At 43.2% G+C, this 6626-nt stretch overlaps 1 long non-coding RNA gene across 2 annotated transcripts; it reads right to left on the reverse strand.

Moving 5' to 3' along the window:
- Window positions 1-4647: 4647 nt before the first annotated feature.
- LOC109025555 (uncharacterized) lies at window positions 4648-6394 on the reverse strand. 2 transcript variants are annotated; one of them, XR_002004514.3, is made up of 3 exons: window positions 6324-6394; window positions 5304-5387; window positions 4648-5202 (listed from the first exon to the last, which is right to left on the reverse strand). It is a non-coding gene; the product is annotated as an uncharacterized lncRNA (long non-coding RNA). The 2 variants fall into 2 exon arrangements; XR_010134100.1 differs by lacking the exon at window positions 6324-6394 and having other exon boundaries at window positions 5304-5650.
- Window positions 6395-6626: the final 232 nt, after the last annotated feature.

Consider the following 6626-nt stretch of genomic DNA (forward strand, 5'->3'; position numbering starts at 1 on the left):
CAGAAAAGCAGCCTGAGGAGGGGTAGAAATCAATGTTGGCTTTAAAAGCCTCCAAATATAAAAACTGAGAAACTTTGATGGTGTCTACTAAAACTGAAGCATGCATACCCTATGACCCAGCAGTTCCACTGGCAGGCATTGTCCCAACAGAAATGCTGTCCTATGCTCACCAAAGGACATGTACAAAAAAATGTTTACACAGTACTCTTCACAATAGCCCCAAACTGCAAACTACCAAATGTCCATTAGCTATGAAATTAGCTGTGATGTAGTTACACGCTGGAATACTATATAGAAAAGAGAAAGAATGAGCTATGCTACATGTAACCACATAGATGACTCTCATGCTGAGCAAAAGAAACTGGACTTGGCCTGGCTCAATGGCTCACAACTATAATCCCAGCACTTTGGGAGGCAGAGGCGGGCAGATCGCTTGAGCCCAGGAATTCGAGACCAGCCTAGACAACATGGTGAAACCCTGTCTCTACAAAAGTACAAAAATTAGAGCATCTGTAGTCCCAGCCACTGGGGAGGCTGAGATGGGAGGATCACTTGAGCCCAGGAGGTCGAGGCTGCAGTGAACTGTAATGGCACCCACTGCATTCCAGCCTGAGCAACAGAGTAAGACCTTGTCTTTAAGAAAAAGAAAGAAAGAAGAGAAAAGAAAAAAGAAGAAGGAAAAGAAAAAGAAATCAGACCCAAAAGTACATTCTCCATGGTTCCATTTATTTAAAGTACAAAAACAGGCAAAATAAATCTATGTATGCTATTAGAAAGCAGAATCATGGTTACTTAGAGAAGGCATGGCTAAAAGGGATTATGAAGGAGGTTTCTGGGCCAATGGTGGTCTTCTGATTCTTGATGTAGTTACACAAGTGTGTTCAGATTATGCAGATTCATTGAGATGGGTACCTATATTAAGTGCATTTTGTGAATTTGTAATTATTAAAGCCTGAAATTGGAAATTTCTCCTCCCTAGTCCTCAATCTCATTCATACGCTCACATATTCTAATGCTCCAAACTCTACAGTAGCAGGAAATCAATCAATGAATCATGTTTGGCCCTCTTCCCCTGTGTTCAACACTGTAAAGCATCCGTGAATATATTTTAGCCCCTGCCTTCGAAGGTTTGCAATTGAGCTTGGGAGGCAGATAGACACCCAGGAAATCACGGAGGAGATATCTAATGGAATAGAATGAGTGGTTTATGCTTCTGTCAGGTGAACCTGACAGCCGGGGCCAAATCCCAGCTCCACCACTTACTATCTATGTAATTTTGGACAAGTGACTTCACATCTCTGAGCCTCAGTATCCTTATCTGGAGTATGGAGAGGAAAATGCTAATATTTACTCAAGGGGATGTTGTGAGGATTACACCAGATAAATATATTTCTCTATAACAGCAACAAAAAATAGAAAATGAAATTATTCCTTTTAAATGCTGTCTTAGTTCATTTGGGTTGCTGTAACAAAATACCATAGACTGGATGGCTTGTAGGCAGCAGAAATTTATTTCTCACAGTTCTAGAGCCTGGAAAGTCCAGCATCAAGACACCAGAAGATTTGGTGTCTGGTGAGGACCCACTTTCTCACAGATGGAACCTTCTCACGGGAGTAGTGCCCATAAATGTTAGCCACTATTCTCACCTGGTATGGTGGTAAGTCTGGTTTGGGCTGCTCAGAGTTCAGACAAGAGGATGGTGAGTATGAGTTGGGGTGAGTGTGTATCCTATAATACACAGAGCAGCTTCCACAACAAAGAAATTTTCCAGCCCAAAATGCCAGTGATGCCAAGGTTAAGAACGCTTGATGTGGAGGACAGAAGGGATTCGGTGGCAAAGGAAGAACATTCCCCAGGAGGGGAGAAAGATGTGCTCTGGAATTTCTGATGTGAACTGAGGGTAGGTAGCATTGGAAGTGACCAGAGGAGTCCCTGTTCTAGTCTTCATCCCTCAGGCTGCAAGCTCCTCATTCACCTCCCTGATTTCAGAATTTGTGGGGGGTGGTTTATTTCCTGCTCTCAGGAGTTACTTGGAAAAAGCAAGGCAGATTCTCAGGAGATTTACAAGGCCACAGCATCGCGTGTGCCTTGGAACCACAATTGGAGGAAACCCCTAAGTTGGAGGCATCTGACCCTCTCCCAGAGGCTCAGAAGGGGAAGGGACTTGTCTACTGTCATGCAGTGCAGCTGGGAGTGCTGAGACTCTACCCTTGAGCTCTGTTCTTGGTGTACAGAAAGTTAGGGGAGAAGGGATTGCAAATCTGGATTAAATGATCTAGAAGCGGAAAATATGACACATGTTAATAGTCAAAAAGGAAAGTCGGCACCGAACTTTGGAAGTGTTCAATAGAACATTGTGATTGTCTAGGGGTAAGTATAATTCTTGGTTCTAAAATCATGCCTAATAGCCATAGCATTCCAGAAAGAAGGAAATTTACATTGGTTAATCACATTTTTTTCCAGAAGCAAATTCTATATGTCAGGCACTGTTCTAAATACTAGGGATACAGTAATGAACAACAGAGGCAAAGCGAACCCTCATGGGGCTTATATACTGGGGGAGAAGGATGATAAATAAGACAATGTAATGCCAGGCATTTAACTGAGCACCTACTATGGGTTGGGTGTCCCTTATAAATGTCCTTAGTTTCACAAGAACTTTTAAGATAGAAATCTGCAGTTTAAGATGGAGAAACTGAAGTTCAGAGAAGGCAAGTGACTTCCCTAAAGTAGAATGACTAATAAGTGTCAGATTCAGGATTTGAACTTAGTAGGCCATTCATGATAAACATAGTACACTTAGAGGAAACTTCCTTAATCTGATAAAGACTATCTACAAACTCCTACAGCAATAATTATGCTTAATGATGAAATAGTGAAAGTTTCCTCCTTTCTATCAGGAGAAGATACAATATCCAGTATCAACACTTCTATTTAACATTGTATTAGATATCCTAGCCCGGACAATAAGACAAGAAAATGAAATAAAAGATTTAAGGATTGGTAGAGGGAAAGGAGAAATATTATTCATAGATGATATGATTATATAAATAGAAAATTCAAAATAATCTGCAAACTACTAGAATTAATGGTGAATTTAGCCAAGTCACTAAATAATAAGATTTTTGTTGTTGTTGTTGTTGTTGTTGTTTGTTTGCTTTTTTTTTGAGACAGAGTCTTGCTCTGTTGCCCAGGCTGGAGTGCAATGGCGTGATCTCAGATCATTTCAACCTCCGCCTCCTGGGTTCAAGCAATTCTCCCACCTCAGTCTCATGAGTAGCTGGGATTACAAGCACCCACCATCATGCCTGGCTAACTTTTGTATTTTTGTAGAGACGGGGTTTCACCTTGTTGGCCAGGCTGGCCTTGAACTCCTGACCTCAGATGATCTGCCCACCTCGGCCTCCCAAAGTGCTGGGATTGCAGGCATGAGCCACTGTGCCCAGCCTAAATACAAGTTTTTTTAATACAAGATTGATGCATTAAGATAAATTGTATTTATCTATAACAGCAACAACAATTAGAAAATGAAATTATTCTTTTTAAATGCTGTCTTAGTTCATTTGGGCTGCTGTAACAAAATACCATAGACTGGGTGGCTTATAGGCAGCAGGAATTTATTTCTCATAGTTCTGGAGGCTGGGAAGTCCAGCATGAAGGCAGCAGCAGATTTGGTGTCTGGTGAGGGCCCACTTTCTCCAGGTGGAGACTTCTCACTGTGTCCTCACTTGCTAGAAGAGGTAAAGTAACTCTCTGGGCCTCTTTTATAAGGGCACTAATCCCATTCACAAGAACTCTGCTATCATGACGTAATCACCTCCTAAAAGGCCCCACCTCCTAATGCCATCACCTTGAGGGTTACGATTTCAACATATGAATTTAGAGGGGAGACATATTCAGACTGTAACAGATGCAATAGGTGGGTAATAGCTAAAGGGCATGAAGTTACTTTTTAAGGTGATGAAAATGTTTTAAAATTGACAGTGGTGATGGTTACACATACCTACAAATATTCTAAAAACCATTGAATTGTATACTTTAAATGGGTGAATTGTATGGAATATGAATTGTATCTCCATAAGCTTGGATTTCTTTAAAGACGAAGAGCAGGTATTGCTGGGGCTCTCCTTCCTACACTACCAATCACTAGTGCTTACGAAAATCCCTTCTAAAAATACAATTTACAATAGCAGCAAAGCCCATCAAATGCCTAGGAATAAATCAAATGAAAAATGTGCAAGACCTCTACACTGAACTACAAAGCATTATTGAGGGAACTTAAAGACCTAAATAAATGTAGGGTTATACCATGTTCACAAATGGGAAGGCTCATATTATAATGATGTCAGTTCTCAAAACGAATGCATAGATTCAATACAATTCCAATAAAAATCCCAGCAGGTTTGTTTTTGGAAATTGAATTCAAGTGGATCTGGCTCTATGGCTCACTGGAACATGGACATTATAGAAAAAGATCCAAGGGTCATAGTGTCCCCTATGTACAGGGTTTATAGGCAGCTATAGTTGAAAGACCATCAAGACCACAGGACCCTGAAAAACTCATTTGGGAGTAGAATGAGGAGATAAAAAATATTCTCAGTTAAAACAGACTCTTACCATGCTTTCAGTAGACACAAGAGAAAGAGCATAATTGACTAAATATATTTTCACTTAAATAAGAGTGGTAGAAAGGACTTGTCACCTTTCATAAGTGATATCATTAGGGATATGGCTACCCAGCTGGGGATATGGCTCCCTTCATTGTGGATATAGGTGTGCAGGATTCCTCTGGCAAGGACTTGGAGAGGGGTCAATAAATCTCTTAGGCCACATGCTCATGGGTACCAGTTTGTGCATGAGATTGCAGGAGGCCCTTGACCTGTCCCAAGGCAGCAGCTAGGACTTGGCCTCAGCCTTGGCTTTTGAGAAGCTGTGGGAGAGTTGAGGCTTGAAGTCAGTCATCGGAGGAGATGGCTGCTTCCTCCCTGATGACAAGCTGAGGAGCACCCAAGAGGCTGGGCAGGAGGTTGTAGGGGGCAGGGGATCAGGGGATGCAGCACTGCCTTTGTCCTCAGGCTGCACCCACAGAGGCAGGGCTCCGGCACATGAAGAAACAGAGCTTGTTTCCCAGTGAGGGAGAGGGCAGAGACCCCAGGATTCCCTCAGTCTCCCATCTCAATCCCTTGAGGTACGGGGCTTCCCTAAAAAGGGAGAAAATTCAGATCAGATGACAAAGGACTCAGAAGAAGAGAAACAAGAGATGCAGGGGAAGCACTTTCCACCTCAATATCACACCACTCACTCTGCATCTTTCCGAAGAATGGTCTTTTCTCCCGCAATGTGGACTCAGAGACAGATCCTACGACGTAGCATCTCATTATTTTATCTAAAAAGAGAAGAGGCCGGGCGCAGTGGCTCACGCCTGTAATCCCAGCACTTTGGGAGGCCAAAGCAGGCAGATCACGAGGTCAAGAGATCAAGACCATCCTGACCAACATGGTGAAACCCCGTCTCTACAAAAAATACAAAAATTAGCTGGGCATGGTGGCTCACGTAAATTGTCCCAGCTACTCAGGAGGCTGAAGCAGGAGAATCACTTGAACCCAGAAGGCAGAGGTTGCAGTGAGCTGAGATCCTGCCACTGCACTCCAGCCTGGTGACAGAGCGAGACTCCGTTTCAAAATAAATAAATAAAATAAAATAAAAAGAGGCCGAGCATGGTGGCTCACACCTGTAATCCCAGCACTTTGGGAGGCCCAGGTGGGTAGATCACCTGAGGTCAGAAGTTCGAGACCAGCCTGACCAACATGGTGAAACCCCATCTCTACTAAAATTACAAAAATTAGCTGGGTGTGGTGGCACATGCCTGTAATCCCAACTATTCAGGAGGTTGAGGCAGGAGAATTGCTTGAACCCAGGAGGTGGAGGTTGCAGTGAGCCGAGATCACGCCATTGCACTCCAACCTGGGCAATAGAGTGAGACTCTGTCTCAAGAAATAAATAAATAAAAATAAAAATAAATAAAATAAAAAGAGAAGAGAAGTGGGGAAACTGAGAGCTAGAGAAGAGCAGATGATGGCTAGGAATATCAGGGAGACAGAGGAGTCCACAGGGAAGGCAGGGGAGGTTGAAGAGCAAGGAGACGTCTGATTTCCTCAGGCTGGAGAACAGAGCACTCCAACATCCTTTTTTTCCAGCACACACCTCAAGTAGGAGAGCTAGTTAGACTCACTCTTCTACACAGTCTGTGCTGGGAACTGACATGTGAGGGGAGGGAAGAGAGGACAGATGTAGCTGGAAAGAGAGAGGACACTTTTCCCACCTCTTGCAGTATCTCGTTGAGTTCATGAAAGTCTACTTAGTACATATTGCCTAGAGCTCCTGTCCCTACTATGATGTCACAGATGGGTGGGTGCTAATAAGCCCCATGGGCCCCTGTGTTGAGTCACAGAGTTGAGGACTCCAGGTTCTCCCAGGAGCCTAGAAGGTCTTGCTTCTTTCTTCCCTGGTGGTCTACCAAGAGCATGAGTTCCAGAAATATGTCAACCTGTTTCTTTATACTCATTCCTGTGTGCCCAGCACGGTGAGACCTGAAATAAAGAATATGGCACCCTCCCTGTCCTCA

This window comes from Gorilla gorilla, chromosome 5 (genome assembly GCF_029281585.2).
Source record: "Gorilla gorilla gorilla isolate KB3781 chromosome 5, NHGRI_mGorGor1-v2.1_pri, whole genome shotgun sequence".
In the NCBI taxonomy this organism is placed as follows: Eukaryota; Metazoa; Chordata; class Mammalia; order Primates; family Hominidae; genus Gorilla; species Gorilla gorilla.